Source organism: Rhipicephalus microplus, unplaced genomic scaffold, assembly GCF_043290135.1.
Source record: "Rhipicephalus microplus isolate Deutch F79 unplaced genomic scaffold, USDA_Rmic scaffold_13, whole genome shotgun sequence".
In the NCBI taxonomy this organism is placed as follows: domain Eukaryota; kingdom Metazoa; phylum Arthropoda; class Arachnida; order Ixodida; family Ixodidae; genus Rhipicephalus; species Rhipicephalus microplus.
Genome location: NW_027464586.1, coordinates 43,614,412 through 43,631,413, shown reverse-complemented (window position 1 = coordinate 43,631,413; position 17,002 = coordinate 43,614,412).

The following is a 17,002-nucleotide window of genomic DNA, read 5'->3' as shown; positions in this document are numbered from 1 at the left end:
GGACGTTCCAATAATGGTATCGATACCAAACTTGGTATGGCATAACATCACTGTATGAAGAACATATTTGGCTGTGAACAAGGCTCCCATGTGGGGAGCCAAAATGTCTTTTTAACTTTTGTGTATTTCACCTTGGTCGGCGTTTTTGTTATTTTTCAACAGTGACATCAGTGGTTTAAAGGCGGGTGATGCAGATAATAAAGGAAAGACTTCAGGCATGAATAATGGATGAGGGGGTGCTGAAAGCAATCTGTACTCACTGACGCAGTGCATCGGAGTAGCAGAAAAGGAACACAGCTCCTGTGGCTAGCATTTTTAAATGCGAAGCATTTCTTAGCGAACTTCGGCGACTTTGAGCGTATATATCTATCTATCTATCTAGCCACCTGCGACATTTAGCTCTCCTGGCTGTTCCGATAATGCTGTTGATCCCAAACTTGGTATGGCATAACATCACTGTATGAAAAACATATTTGACTAGTCATAACATGAAAATCATGACATGTATGTCATGATCTACATTTCATGGTTTTGCCGCTCTTGCGGAGGTTTCGTTCACATGGCATGTTGTAAAATTGGTATGGAAGGCATGACTGCATGGGGAACACAAGCAACAGACCCTTACATGAAAATCATGACATGAGTGTCATGTAACAACATGACTACATGCCACGCTCATGATGTGCTCGGCCGTTTCGCTAGCGTCATACATAACAAGTTTGATATTACTATACGTGAATGGATGACGAAGTTATGTGATTGGTGCAACCATGATAATCATGAGATGCGTGTCATGTAGCAACATGACTACATGCCACGCTTATGATGTGCTGGCGGCCGTCTCGCTAGCTTCACTTATACCTAGTTTGGTATTACGGCACGTGAACGAATGACGAAGGTATGATACTGGTGCAAACATGATAAACATGAGATGCATGTCATGTAACAGAATGACTACATGCTACGCTCATGATCCGCTTGCAGCCGTTTCGCTAGCTTCACATGTACCAAACTCGGTATTAAGCAACGCGAACGGACGACATAGGTAAATGACACATCCAAACATGATAATCACGACATGCGTGTCACCTAACAACATGCTACATGCCACACTGATGATGTGCTCGCGGCCGTTTCGCCAGCTTCACTTATGCCAGATTTGGTATCACGTGGCGCTAACGGATGATGAAGGTATGTGATTGATGCAAACATGATAATAATGAGATGCGTGTCATGTGAGTACATGACTACATGCCATAGTCAAGGCCCCAATACATTTCAACGCAACGCGGTGCACCTGCTCGAGGGCGTTTATTTTGTCGCGTCATGCTGGCGTTACCATGCCAGGTGCCGGTCCTGCCATATACTCGCAAGCGCGCACTGTGCTGCTTTGATGCAAGCCCATTTCAGCGTGTCCGGTGTCCCTCCTTCACAAAAAGAGGGAAACACAGTGTCGTCTTGGTAACGCATCGGTGCGAAATGCAGCATGTCGCATTTCACGCCGGTTGCTGTCAGGCCGTGCCGACAGACGCTGGTCGCGCCTGGCGTCTGACGATAGAGTGCTCGCGTTTTGCTAACGTAGCGTCGCTGTTCACAGCGTGTGCACGTCTCAACGCTACATTGAAGTATATTGGGCCCTTCATGATGCGCTCGCGGCAGTTTTGCTAGGTCCACATATACCAAATTTGGTATTACGTGACGTCAATGGACCACGAAATATGTGACTGGTGCAAAGATGATAATCCTGACACGCGTGTCATGTAAGAACATGACAACATACCAGGCTCATAGCGTGCTCGTGGCCGTTTCGCTAGCTCCACATATACTAAATTTGGTATCACGTGACATGAACAGATGATGAAGGTAAACGACACATCCAAGCATAATAATCATGACACGGAAGTCATGTACCGCATCATTTACCTCTATCTTGTAATGTTGTGCTGATTGTAAAGTGACGTACAACATTTCTCATTCGTGCTTCGCCTAGCATCGATTGCCACTGTGCATGGGATCTGCCAATTTTTTAGATATTAAGAGAGCGTACGATAGTGTGGTTCGAGAGGCCTTGTGGAGAATACTGGACACACCAGGTGTGGAGGATGGAGTCCCTGTAAGCTCTTAAAAATATTGATAAAAGTAACAAGGTAGTTTTAAAATGGGAAAAACAGGTATCCAATCCCAAAGAGATAAAACGGGGGCTTAGGCAGGGGTGTCCTCAGTCACCCTTGTTATTCATGATGTACCTACAAGGATTAGAGGGGAGTGGACTTGGCTTCAACCTCTCTTTCGTCAAACAAGGAAAACTCATTGAACAGGCACTACCAGCATTGATGTACACAGATGATATAGTGTTGATGGCTGCCGACAAGGAAGATTTGCAGAGACTAATTGACATCTGCTGTGATGAAGGAGATAACATAGATTTGAGATTCAATAAGGAAAGATCAGCAGTCTTTAATGGTAATGAAGGCAGTGAGCTTACGATACAGGAAGTCATGCCTGAGATAACGAATAAATACAAATATCTGGGCGTACGGATAAGCAATGGGACCGAGCATCTAAGGGAACACGAAATATATGCAACGACTAAGGGAAACAGGAATGCAGAGGTGATGAAAAATAGGGTACTATGGATTTACAATAGTTATGATTGAGAGGAATTTGGAAAGGCGTCATGGCTCTTGGTCTGCCTTTCTGCAATGCGGTCTTGTGCATGAGATCAGAGGTTGAAGCAGGATTAAAAATTAAGCCACTATGAATAGGTAGGCTTGCTTCAGGAGCTCACAGAAACACACCAAATCATGGAGTACAAGGTGATATGGGATGGACATCATTCAAGGGCAGGGAAGCTAGCAGCAAGATAAAATTGAAGAAGCAATTGAGAGAAATAGGGGAGAAGCGTTGGGCTAGGAAGGTTTTCAGCTACTGCATACATGAAGAATGTCTATATATTGGAGCAAGCGAACTAGAAAATTGACGAGTAAACGCTTAGAAAACAGCAGGGGGCCAAGCCAAAAAGAACTACCGTTTAAGAAGAAGGTGAAGGAAACGGAGACCGATATGTGGAGAACTGGCATGATTAAGAAGTCCGCACTAGAGATCTATCGAACTTTTAAGCAGAAAATTTCCAAGGAAAGGATCTATGATAATACTCTGGGTAGTTTTCTACTGTTCAAGGCCAAGACGAGAGTATTGCAAACCAAGACATATCAGGCCAAATACGAAGGGGTAGACACGGTATGCAGTGCAGGTAGAGGGGAGGAGGAAACTGCCGAACACTTGATAATGTTGTGTAAAGGGCTTCGCCCTATAGTTCAGGATGATGGCGCAGACTTTTTCAAAGCACTGGGGTTTAGGGACAGGGAGGGCAAAATAGACTTCAATCAGGTAGAATTAACTAGAAAGAGGTTATCTAATTTGTGGCTAAAGTCAAGGCCCGAGTGAAAATTAAACTATTCACTATAAAGTACCAGTCCTCAACTTTACTATTTAAAGGAAAAAAAAGATAAATCTAGTTTTCGGTTCACTAAGTACTACGGCTAGGTGGCGTTAGCCGCCAGCCGATCAAAAGGGTATAGCCATATCAATCTGCCAATCCATATTTGTCTGTGTATCTGCGGACCACATATATTGACATCACTGTCGCCTTGGAGCAGATTGACTTGGTGCTGACTGAGCTGGAACAGATGGGAACTGCCACAGAGGCAGAATTCCACAACATATTTTTTCTATGTCAAGACAGGGCGGCGAAGTCCGGATAGGATTGTGAGATTCCAAGGATGGTAGGAACACAGAGATACCAGGCAAACTACAACTGAAGTTCTGTGGAAGTTTTATTCATTCTGTACATAGATGACCTAAAAGCTTCCGTTAAAAGGCGCTCTGCAAACTATTAGAAAACACTGCAAAGCTTGCCAATTGTGTTGCCAAAGCACGCCCCCAAAGGAAAATTTGAATCTGCACAGCTGGCCTTCGATATTTAGCCGAGATATGACAACAGCTCCTATCCTTACACAAAAACGTGAATGGGAAATCTAGAAACCCAAATGGTAAGCCATGCAAGAGGTTAAAATTCCCCAATTTGCGGCGGATGCTTCAGCCGCAAAGGAAAGCCCTCTTTCCGGACATTTACACACTCCTCAAGATATTGGCAACGCTGTACAGCTGCAGCTGATACACAACAGTACAGCTGCTGCAGAAAGCAGCTTCTTGACGCTGAAAAAGTGAAAACGTATTTGAGGAATGGGATGGCAGAAGAGTGGCTTGATGATCTGGCCCTTAGGTCCACTCACCAAATACAAGTCAGGGCCGACGAAGTTATCGTAGTGCTTTTGGAGAAATCGTGACGTATGAAAATTATAGTGTGAACTTCCGTCTTCGGCCAGGCTACATGTTTGTTTTTCTTTGCTCTTCAATTGACTGTTACTTCATTGTAAAAGCATTGGCGCTGCCATCGTTTAAAATTGCTTGCTAAAATGAGTGATAACATTCGGTCTATTGTGTCAAGGAAGTATTTGTTTTAAGTTCTTTGTTCAATAAAATTGTTTTCCTGAATATGTGTGTTCTTTATTTAAAAATTTCTGTCATAAAATGTTGTCTTAACATTCAGTCTTCACAACAGGCCCGTGAAAAACAGGCTTGTTGTTAAGACAGTGTGTGAGAAGTTCGGCAGAGAAAGCGTCCAATATTTATTTAGTTTTTTTGCGGCACATAACGTAGACAGGCCTCCCCCCCCCCCCCCAATCTCCTTTATTTTTTTCCCGTCAATTGTTTTCCCATTACTGACTGTGTGAACTTCTTGTTCGAGATCGCTAGTTAACTCGCCTTTTAAACTGCATTCCACTTTGCTCTCATTTTCTTCCGATAGTCAAGAACCTTTTATATTCCAAGGCAACTTTCTTTCTATTTGCCATAAAAAGCCTTTCTTTTGAACAATTAGGCTTTGCCCCTCCCTCGAAAAAGAATCCTGGCTATGTGCCTGACGCAAGCTACTGCTCACACAGCGACTAGTCTGTATAATGCCGTCGCATGTGGGAAACTCTTAGATGAAACCCAGGTTACACGGTACAAAACAGGTCATGTTTCTTTGTGCGCTCCTGACATGGAGGGCTTAGTTTCTGGTTCTTAACAGTCCTGCACAGCGAACAGAGTTTCATGAGTGCTGAATAAACGGCCTCGACACTGGCCCGTGCGGCAGCTTTGTTGATGTGGTGAGACACCCCGTATCGAAGAGTATTACTGCTAATTTCCCTATTTGGTTATGTAGTTAGAGTGAGGTTGAAAATCGCCACAGCTTAGATAGGATGACTTCCGCTAAAACAGGTAACTGTTCAGGAACGCCTGTTGTCATCAATCGCAGGACTTGATGCGAGAAGCTTATTGCAACTTGATGGGAGCAGGACCTAATTATAGCATTTTTCATTGCAGACAACGCAGTAGCCCGTTTGACGAGTTCGGAATAGTGCATGGAAGAAGGCCCTTGTCTAAACGAGGGTATGCTTCCAGCACCTGGGCACAGCACTGTTGTACAACTTGAGGCCAAGAAAACGCATTTGGCCGTCAGCGGGGTGCTTCTTTGGGAAACCAAGAAAGGACGTCGATAAGTGGGCAAAAATCTTGTTGATCTTCTCAAAAGCCTTTTCAGGGGTCGCCCAGAAGAACACCAGAAAATCATCGGCATACCTGAGCGTCCTCACGCTGCCAAACGGCCCATTATCTCCTTGCAGCTTTCTAATGTATCAGGCTAGAAGCAGGTCACTTAGAATCGGGGCTGTGTAACGTTAATAAAGTATGTGCTTTTGTTCATAACTGCGCATGTTTTCATTGTTTGATATAATCGAAATGCTTTTTTGAACTTAGCTTTGTAATTGAGTGCAATTTTTAACTACAATTAAAATTATTTTCGAGAGTGGGACAGTCAGTTGATTAAATGCTATAATTGACCTTCTTCAGGGAATTTGTGCTGCTTTTGTTGGGCTCATTTTGTGATGATGACTTGTTTGTTAGCTCAGTAGCAGGTGCAAATTGATTCTACGGGGCAGTTGAATTCTGAAGAGTGCCTTGTGTGCATGTCGTCCTACCTTTGTTTTCTTTATTTTTTACTTCTAGCCAAAGGCCACAATACATAGCCAAAGGCCTCTGGGGAAACAAGGTCAAATACAATTGACATATAATTTAAGACACAAGACCTTGTCTGGTACCTTGTTTTATTTTGTAGCTCGATACACATTTGGAAGGGCAGCGTGAATTTGCCCGCATACACCAGCGTCCTGTCCTCGAAGGACAGGCGAATCATTGGTCAACACTTCCTAGAGCTCTCACGTCAAGTCCAACAGCATACAGTGTTGCACTCTAAGCTGCATCAAAATTTTTCGCCTATCATTAATTTTTCGTAAACCCATGCATTTCTACGAAATTGACTTGCCATTATGATATCACCACTCCATTAGTACACTCTTCTAATCTTTATGTAGTTTTGATATTTTCAGCTTGGTGCAATAGATGGCAAGGTGATCGAAACAAAATACATTATTGCAGGTCATACCTGAGAACAAAAAGATCGAAAGTTGAGCTAGTTGGTAGGGGTTCATCATGAAGGAAGGCATAGGGGGCAACTAGAGAGACAAGAGGTCTCATCTCCGTGTATTACAATTCCTGATGACCTGTCACGAACTGTGACCCGCTGGTGCCCAGCTCAACAGAAACGGCCTGCAACTTCTTGACATAGTCCATTGTAATGCGAAGAATCCGAAGGAACTCGTCGACATCAAAGCGGTAGGCCGTAAACTTTGCAGGTGCTCCGAGTGTTGGGTGGTGGCCCTAGGAAAAAACAACACGAAGAGTCACGCAGGGAAAAAAAAGAAGCTGCCATGCTTGATAGAAGGTCAAGCAACCTCTTCGATAAGGTGAATTCAAAGAGGAACCTGTCACTATTAAAGCACCCGCCAAACGCAATGAAAAATAGATATGTGAGCTTATGAAAGCATAAAAGCAATAACAAACCAGCTTGTGCATATTCTTTAAGCAGCACTTTCACACTTGAAGAAACGGAAAAACCAGCTTTGGGAGCCATATTCAAGAAGAGAGCACGACAGACAAATACTGCTTCTAGCGTGCGTCTTCTCATCTTGTGTACCCGTCCTTAAGCTGTTTTTTGTTTTAAGTATGTACCAACAGGCCAAGCAACAGATTCTCCATCACTAACATGATTAGGAGAAGCCCACAGTGTAAATTAGTCTACTCACACAAGGTGCAAAAACGTAAGAATTCTCAAATGAAAACATGCTTCTTCGTTGTACAGCCTGTTTTCAAAGCACATAGGCCCACCCAAAGTGCGTCATTCCCAATGACACAGCACAAAATGCAAAACGCTTATAACAGGACAAGTACCTTGGTGAGTTTCAAATATGCATAAATTTTTTGAACAGTCATATGTAGACGAGAGGCAAGAGTGCATTTAGTCCCTGCTTTTCAATGTGCACAGGCGATGCAGTCACCAGTTTGAGCATTTGATCTCTTCATGATGATGATGTGTGGTGTTTTATGGCGCAAGGGCCTATTGATGGCCAAAGAGCGCCTTTTCAATGAGTATAGAGATGTGGACAATGATATGTTGCGTGGCTGTATAGGGGCCTTAAAATTCCTCGCGATAATGCGGGTAAAAACATAAGTAATAAAGACATGACAGTGGCGTGATATGCATATTAAAAGGGTGACAAAGGTTTTGATAATAAAAACATGCAAAAATATTTGGCACTAGCACACTTGCCTCATCAGTGCCCTTGTGTCCAAGGGCTGCGAGACAAGTGCTTTTAAATGTAATCACAGCAGCAGCGACCTCTCTTGAGAGGTCACGCTACGCAATGCCTGGGTATAATACATGGCAAAAATTAACATCCCTTAAAAAAGCTAACAATGATTTATGGGTGAAAAGTGGTTCCCTACCGACAAACATTGCAGGGTGTAAAGGTATATGTTGTCGGTAGGGTAATGGGAAGTGTTGTCTTCTTAGAATGTCTAACTGTTTACATTGGATTAAAACGTGAAGAACTGTTAAAGCCTCACCACATTTATCACACAATGGTGGATCACCACCGGATAAAAGATGTGTGTGTGTCGTGTATGTGTGCCCTATCCTGAGTCTTGTTAGTGTTATCTCTGTTAGACGTGATTTTGATACTGGTGGCCAATGGCCAAGGTGTGGCTTGATAACGTGTAGTTTGTTTTGTGAGTGTGTATCCCACTTGCTCTGCCAGTAGTCCCTGAGGTTTAGTTTGAGAGACGGCTTAAGATCAAGGTCCGGGATTGATATGGATGTAATGGCGGTGCTCTCATGGACGGATGCAGCGAGCTGATCCGCCCTCACGTTGCCTTGGATCTCACGGTGCCCTGGCACCCAGCACACTACAACATGTTGTTTGTGCGTGTAGAGTGTGCACAAAATGGAGTAAAGTGAGACAAGGACTGGGTTTTTTTGTTTTTTAAGACTGTGCAGAGCCTTTACCACACTGAGGGAGTCTGTATAAATTACTGCTTTTTGTATTTGTAATTGTTTGATGTGTTTAGCTGCCACCAGTATTGCGTAAGCTTCCGCTGTGAAGATACTTGTGCGTGGATGTAGAGGGCCAGCATCCGAAAAGGATGGGCCGACCGAAGCTTAGGACACAGAGGAGTTAGTCTTGGAGGCATCTGTGAAGAACTCAGGACATGTGTATTTGTGTTGAGTTCCAGAAAGTATGTTCGGATATGGGCAATAGGCGCATGTTTTGTAACCTCTAAGAAGGACACATCGCAGTCTATAGTCTGCCACTGCCACGGTGGCGGGTATGCTACAGGAGCCATTAAACTGTGTTCAAGTGACACTTCAGTTTCTTCAGCTAGACACTTCAGGCGAATTGAGAAGGGCTGCCTCATCGAAGGCCTGTTTTGAAACAGAGTTGAGCTCGACAAATCATTAATTGTAGAGTATGAGGGGTGCTTCTTGTCTGCTTTCACCTTAAGGAAATAAATAAAAGACATGTAAGTTCTCTGCAGATGAAGCGACCACTCATTTGACTCAACATAAAGGCTTTCTACGGGGCTGGTGCGAAAAGCACCCGTAGAAAGGCGGATGCCCAAATGGTGCACGGGGTCAAGCATCTTCAAGGCACTTTGAGTGGCAGACTGATAGACAACGGCCCCATAATCTAAGCGGGTACGAATAAGGCTTCTATAGAGGTTCATGAGGCATTGCCTATCACTACCCCACGTAGTACGTGACAACACTTTTATAACATTCATGGCTTTTAAACATTTTGTTTTTAAATACTTGATGTGCGGTACGAAGGTGAACTTGTTGTCCAAGATTAAGCTTAAGAATTTATGCTCGGCTTTGACGGACAGACGTTGCCCGTTCAGCCGAATGTCAGGTTCCGAGTGCATGCCTCTCTTTCGAGAGAACAAGACACACGTGGTTTTTTGTGGGTTAAGTCGAAATCCGTTTTCGTATGCCCATTTGGAGACCTTATTTAAACCCATCTGAACCTGCCGCTCACACATGGCTAAGTTGCATGACTTGAAGCCAAGCTGAACGTCATCGACATATGTACAATAGAACATATTGCGGGGAATGGACAAGTGCAAAGAATTTATTTTGATAATAAAAAGTGTGCAACTAAGCACGCCACCTTGTGGCACGCCTGTTTCCTGGACAAATGTTTGGGAGAGCACACTGCCTAGACGGACACGGAATGTCCGGTTTGACAGGTAACTTTCGATTATATGAAACATTCTTCCGCGCACACCAAGGTGGGACAGGTCTCTTAGAATTCCGAAACGCCATGTTGTATCATACGCCTTTTCGATATCGAGGAACACAAAGAGAAAATATTGTTTATGGACGAAGGCGTCTCTTATCTGTGCCTCGATACGAACGAGGTGGTCTGTGGTGGATCTACTTTCTCGAAACCCGCACTGAAATGGGTTGAGCAAATTGTTTGTTTCAAGAATATGTAGAAGTCGGCAGTTTATCATTTTTTCGAATACTTTGCACAAGCAGCTTGTAAGTGCAATAGGCCTATAACTTGAAGCTAAAGAAGGGTCCTTGCCCTCTTTCAAAATGGGAATAATAATAGTCTCTTTCCAGGAGGTAGGGATAGTGCCAGAAAACCAGATAGCATTGTATAAACAAAGTAAGGTTTTTCGTGTTTCGGCTGGTAGGTTTTTTAACATTTCATACACCACACGGTCAGAACCTGGGGCAGAAGTACTGCAGGAGTTTAGAGATGTTCGGAGCTCAGCTAGACTGAAAGCTTGGTTATAGGCCTCGTATCTAGTGGATTTATGTTCTAGTTTCTGCTTTTCTATTCTTGTTCTGTATTTTTGGAAAGTGTCAGTATAGTGGGACGAGCTGGATACCCGTTCAAAGTGTGCACCGAGGAAGTTTGCCTGATCTTCCAAGGTATCACCCTGAGTGTTTACGAGTGGAAGTGTGTGTACTTGTTTTCCTGCTATCCTACCGACCATGTTCCAGACTTTAGCCTCCTGTGTGTATGAAGTGATCCCTGACAAAAACTTCTGCCAGCTTTCTCTTCTGGCCTGCCGACGCGTTCTCCTGCCTTGAGACTTTATTTTCTTAAAGCTCTCAAGGTTTTCCGCTGTCGGCGAGTTGCGCAGCAACATCCATGCCCTGTTCTGTTCCTTTCGCGCATTACGACACTCTGTGTTCCACCATGGGACGTGTCGCTTGCCGGGCTGTCCAGATGTTTGTGGGATGCATTTGGCTGCTGTGTTAATAAGGAGAGCTGTGAAGTACTGCACAGCTTCATCTATGCTTAGCGTACATATGTCAGTCCAAGAAAAGTGAGCTTTGTTATGAAACTGTTCCCAGTCGGCTTTGTGTATAAGCCATTTGGGAACTCGTGCAGGATATTCGTATGATGTTTTTGTACTCAAAACGACAGGAAAATGATCGCTTCCGTAGGGATTATTTAGAACTTTCCATTGGAGTAATGGTACAAGTGATGGAGATGCGATGCTGAGATCTATGGAAGAGTAGGTTTTGTTGGCAAGGTTATAATATGTTGCCTCTTTCCTATTCAACAGACAGGCGCCGGAGGAAGAAAGGAACTGTTCAATGAGACGACCTCGTGCGTCGCAGCGAGAATCACCCCATAGACTGCTATGAGCATTCAGGTCACCAAGGACCAGATAAGGTTCGAGTAGTTGGTCTATTAAGGACTCGAATTCTCGTTTTCCAAGACGGTGGTGTGCGGGTATGTACAGAGAGCAGATGGTGACGAGCTTGTTGAAAAGAACTGCTCGAACAGCCACTGCCTCTAGTGTTGTTTGCAGTGGTAAATGTGTGCATGCTACTTTTTGATTAACAATAATGGCTACACCGCCGAATGATGCCGCAGCATCATCTCTGTCCTTTCGGAAGAGAACATACCGACGCAAAAAATTCGTGTTTTTAGATTTTAAATGAGTTTCCTGTACACACAGTACTTTCGGCGAATGTTTGCAAAAGAGCTCTTGAACATCATCGAGGTTTCTGAGGAGTCCTCTGACGTTCCAATGTATTATTTGTGTTGCCATATTGGAGGTAACGTAGTGCTGTGTGTAAGGAACAATGGGTGTGTCTGCTTCTTAAGCTAAGCGTTAAGACTCAAAGAACAGGGCCGTCGCCGGGCCCCGTTTTTGGCTTTTTATTTCGTTTGGCGCGCTCCAGGGAGCTACGCCGATCTTTCTGCACCAGGGGTGCCGTGGTGTCCATTGCCTCCTCAGAGGCACTGCATGCCCGCATTTGCGAGCTGATGTTTTGGGCTTGGGACCTCGCCTGGTGAGACGAGGCCTTCATATCGGCCGACCCTCGGGTCTCCTTCACCTCGGGGGGCGAAACCTTCGGTCCTCTTGAGCTAGAGGTCGAAGGAACCTCCTTTGGTGCTGGGATACCCTGGCCGCTGCAAGAGCTTGCAGCGGCCTTGGTTGTCGCCGTGGGGACGAGTGGCAGGGCAGCCTTGGCTGTTCCCGCCGTGGGTGGGGGCATTGGCGACCACCTGGGCACACTGTGCCTGGCATGGGCAGTTGCCGCAGGCCGTTGTAGTGCTGCCCCCTGTTGCACTACATCGGAAAACGATGGTTTGTTCGTGAAAAGCCCAGATACTTGTTGACGGGCTTCTCGGAAAGTAATGTTTTGTGTGATTTTGATTGTAACAATTTCTTTTTCCTTTTTCCATGTTGGACAGGTTCGGGAGTATGCGGGATGGGCACCATCGCAGTTTGCGCAGTGGGCCCCATCCTCCACCTTACACTCGTCTGTAGCGTGTCCTGTGGTGGCACACTTTCCGCAGGTGAGTTGGCCGCGGCAACTCTGAGAGCCGTGACCAAAACGCTGGCATTTGAAGCAACGTCGCGGGTTGGGAATGTAAGGTCTCACATTCAACTTCAAGTATCCTGTTTCGAGATGTTCAGGCAGGGTGCTGGTGCAAAATGTCACAATTATGTGTTTTGTTGTGATTTCCTTCTTATCACGCCTAATTTTGATTCTTTGTACTTCTGTCACCTGCTGGTCCTTTCAGCCCTCGAGGAGCTCACCTTCAGTCAGGTCAAGCAAGTCTTGATCAGATACAACGCCTCGGGAAGTGTTGAGTGAGCGGTGTGGTGTAATTGAGATAGGTATGTTTCCAAACGATTCTAGTTTTGAGAGGTTTTCGTACTGGCTCTGACTTTTTACCTCGAGGAGGAGATCCCCACTGGCCATTCTTGTAGCGTGGTAACCTGGTCCAAGTGTAGTGGTGAGGCATTTGGAAACAACGAAAGGCGAAATAGTTCTGGCGTTCTTTTCAGCGGTTTCACAATGGATTACATGGTAGCGGGGAAAGGTTTCTTTCGGTTTGCTGAAATACTTGCAAAAGTCTTCGGTGCGCCCTCTCTTCGGGAGAGGACGATCATGCAATGGAGGGAGAGAAGAAAAAGCCATAAACTAAATGTGAGTTCGGCAGCCATGCCAGCCGCCCACCATGAAGCCCAACACGGGGACGTGACAAGTCCTAAATATATATGAGGCATGTCAACGTCAGCTGTACACAGCCGCTATAACCAAATGTATTGTGCCCAAGACAGAGCACATACACAAGGTTAACCCTTGCCGCCAGGAAAAATCGGAAGTAAATGAAAGAGAGAAGAAGACAGGATTGATTTAAAGACGAGAAAAGACTAAGATGTAGAGAGAGAGAGAAATAGGAAAAGGCGACTACCGATTTCCCTTGGGTGGGTCAGCCCAGGGGTGCCGTCTACGTGGAGCCGGGGCCAAAGGGGTGTGTTGCCTCTGCCGGGGGGCCTTAAAGGTCCAATCACCCAGCGTCAGCTCAACCCCCAGGATCCCCTTTTCCCCGGACACGGCAAAGCCACGCACGGCTAGGCGTGGGAGGGAGTAGAAACTACCCCGTTAGCTCGGGTCCGTGGTGTCGCTACACACCAAACGCCTGCTTTAACAGGCGCCTCTGCGGGGCATTTGATCTCTTCAAGTATTCAAAATTATATTGGTTTGGCGCTTCCTATCATGTCCAAGGACCGACAGCTTGATAACCACAGAAAGAACGTTCAGTTAACCATTTTGCCTCTCTTTTGGCTCTCGTATCCTAACAAACAATGTCCTAGACTGTCGCTGATGTACCCTATTCACAGCCAGGAGTGTTGACTAAGGAAGCATCAGGATGGGCACCGAGGTGCCATGCTTTCTCGAGTTACAGGAAATCAGTATGTGCCATATTTAACACAGTATACCTTTAGTGAAGAAATATGCAATATCTCGTCACCAACATTGTCCTGCACAACAAAAATAAATCACAGTCTCTATGATCATGCAGCAAAGGTTGTGTTGATAGCTTTTGAGGTGGTTCAAGAAACATTGAGGTGCCAGCAGCAGTACCTAGCTGGCAATATTTGGTTACATTATTAGCATGGAACATGAAAAAAAATTGTGACGCCCCAGCAGTTATATAGTCGATATATAGATTTTTGGCTTCCGAGAAAACTACCTGAGTAAGTTTAACAGGATGCTGGTACATAATTTGAATGGCTTAAGTAAGCAAAACTACCACTACGTATGTACACAATTTTCTTATTTATATTCCAAGTTTTTGCACCAGAAAGCTCCTTCTAGATATGCTGAAGGTTTTCAAGATAGTTTAGGTGTCACCTTGTCGTTCAAACTACCGTATATACTCGCATAATCCTCGCACTTTTTTTGCCGGAAAATTGATGCAAAGTTGGGGGGTGCGAGAATTACGCGGGGAAAACTTTCCACGAAAACGTAAAGAGCGAAAAAGAAAACGAAGGGGCCGCAAATCGGGATTCTCACACCAGCAACTTACAGCAAGCTTTAAGAAATACTAATTAGAACTTACCTCAACAATAAAAGCAGAGATACAACACAAGACAAGATTTAATAAGGACACAAAAAGTGGAAGCAAATAGTCGAGAATTAGAATACTGTACGCAAAGCTTGCGGTCGTTGCGGGCGTAGCGGCAGCGTCGCTCAAGAGGAGCCCTCAAAAGGTAAGAGTGGGATGTCAGTATTGGGCTGATGGCTTTTAACAGAATCCTCCACAGTTTCCTTTTGAAGAAATAAAGTTTACCATCAATCCCAGTTTTAGGCATACGGCAGACCAAACGCGCCTTGGTGGCTTTAAGCTGCCGTCACCAGTAACGAACACAAAACTCGTAGACTCTGAAGGGCCTACCGGCGGCCCTGTTGCCATTGTTTAGTGCATGATCTATCACTTGCAACTTGAAAGCAGCTGTACAGCTTCAGTATCGCCTCATAACGTGACAATATTACCGACACAACATACAAAACACGACGCAACGCACACTGGCCACTTCGGCTTGACTTGGATTGAATCTCTGTAGAATAGTACGCTTGATGCTTAAAAGATGGCGCCAGATGGCGTGCGCTATCATCATCAGTGGCTGGAAAGAGCAGACGACATTATCGCAGCAGTTTTCGGGGGTGCAATAATCACTCGAGGAAAAAAGAAACGGTATTTTTGTTGGGCGATGTGGGGGGTGCGAGAATTATGCGAGTAAATACGGTACCTTATGATCAATGCCTACAGTTTCTGGCTCTTCAATACATATCTTCACTTGAATACAACCTTTGGATGTTCTGCCCCATATCAGCAAAACCACTTTTAAGTTACAAGTCATCACATTCTAAAACAGTCAAAAATGGCATTGCACTTTCTCGCTTCCATTGACCTCTCAATAAATCATGTAGGCACCTCATTGGCACTAGCGTCTCCCTTTGATTAGATAGACGTCTCCGTCTCCCCGCCTCAGACCTTAGTAGCCCAATGTGAAAAGCTTTTGAAGCTGGTTAAAGCATTGTATCTATCATAACATAAGGATGAATAAAAAGAATGCTGCTGCCTTTTCATTTGCACACAAGCTTTCCCATTGTCTAAAAATGAAAAATCGGTGTACACTACGGCATACAGTTGCTTTAAGCGCCCCTAATGAACTACTACGATTTGCGCTGCCGTTCGCATTAAAATTGATAAAAGTCTTACCTCGTGATAAAGGGAATGTAGCACAACACAGCACAATCAGTTTGTGTCATGCACTTCAGGTGTTTACAGTATCCCAGTGACAAGTCGGCAAGTTACATCGAACAGACGCGCTTGCTGGAAATGCACGCGCCTTTTTATAGATAGAGAAGGAAAACGAAGATGTTAAGGGGAGATGCAGGTCGAAAAACGCGACATTTTTTCAAAATTACTGATTTTTTATTCTCGCCTATTTTGATAATGTTAGTACCTCTACTGTTATGAAAAAAATAATACAGGTCGAGACTTCACTGGAAATGCTTTAAAACTTCATCTAAAGAGCACAAGGTGCCTGTTAAAAGGTGGCAAGTGTGCAGTCTTCGAGCACCTTGCCGCCGATAATGCGCCGCCGCTAGCCATTGTTGATCGCATGAGTCAAAAAGTCGAGCCTCACTCTTCACATAACAACAGTTTCTCTCGCTGATGCAGCGCAAGAAATAATAAAAAGAATCACTGTTCTGCGCATTTTTCGAGTGCCGCGACTGGCTTATTACATGGTACTAATCGGGGACCGCCATTGGCCGCTGCGCGCCTGTATGTGCTGTGAAACCTGTTTGCGGGGTTCATGTCATGTCGAGCAGCGCAGCTGAACAATGCTTTTCTCGTGTAATTATCTCCGTTATGAATGAAAAAAGGCATTGCTCGCAAGTGAAAGTTGTTGTGCGGCGAGCTCTGTAGGAATAGGCTACGAGCCGCTGGTCCGATTTGCGGCAGTTGTGGGCTTGCAAAAGCCAATGCATCAAAGTCGTTCACACCTGTCAGCCAGAAAGTTCGTGATGCGGCTATAGATGACACCAGCGCCAATCTTGAGAGGTCGAAAGAGCTCGCAGTGAGAGAACTTAGCAGGGATGACATTGCCATTAATTGCGACGGTATGTGGCACAAACATGGCTGCAAAATGGCATGACACTGGACTTAGTTTGGATTTCGCAGTCCTGTCGAACTTCTTCCTAGCTTACATTTGGCACAAGGCTCTGCCAAATGAAGCGGAAGTTTGGCAAGCGTTTCATGGTCCTGTCTGCGAGGGAAATGTCTGTGAAGAGTCTGCCAAAAGCGCCGATAGGGACAAACTCATGGTGCTAGCGTATTTTAGTCGCAGTGGCCACTACAAGAAGGATTGTTCTTTTTGGTGTGCAAATTTCATCTGATTTAATAATATCTTTCATAAATAAAACTCAATGTTAACTTTAAAACTCGTTTTTCTCAAAACACAAATTTGTCATATTTTCCAATGTGCCCCTCCTTTTTCGGGCGCTTCTAGTACAGTTAAAGCTCGTTAATTCGAATTTCACGGGACCAGAAAAACTGTCCGAATTAACCGAATAGACAGGAAAAACAACATTTAAAATCAAGCTGCAGAAGCATACCTTTATTTGTTGAAGTATTTTGTAATTGTCGTCTGCGTTTTTGCG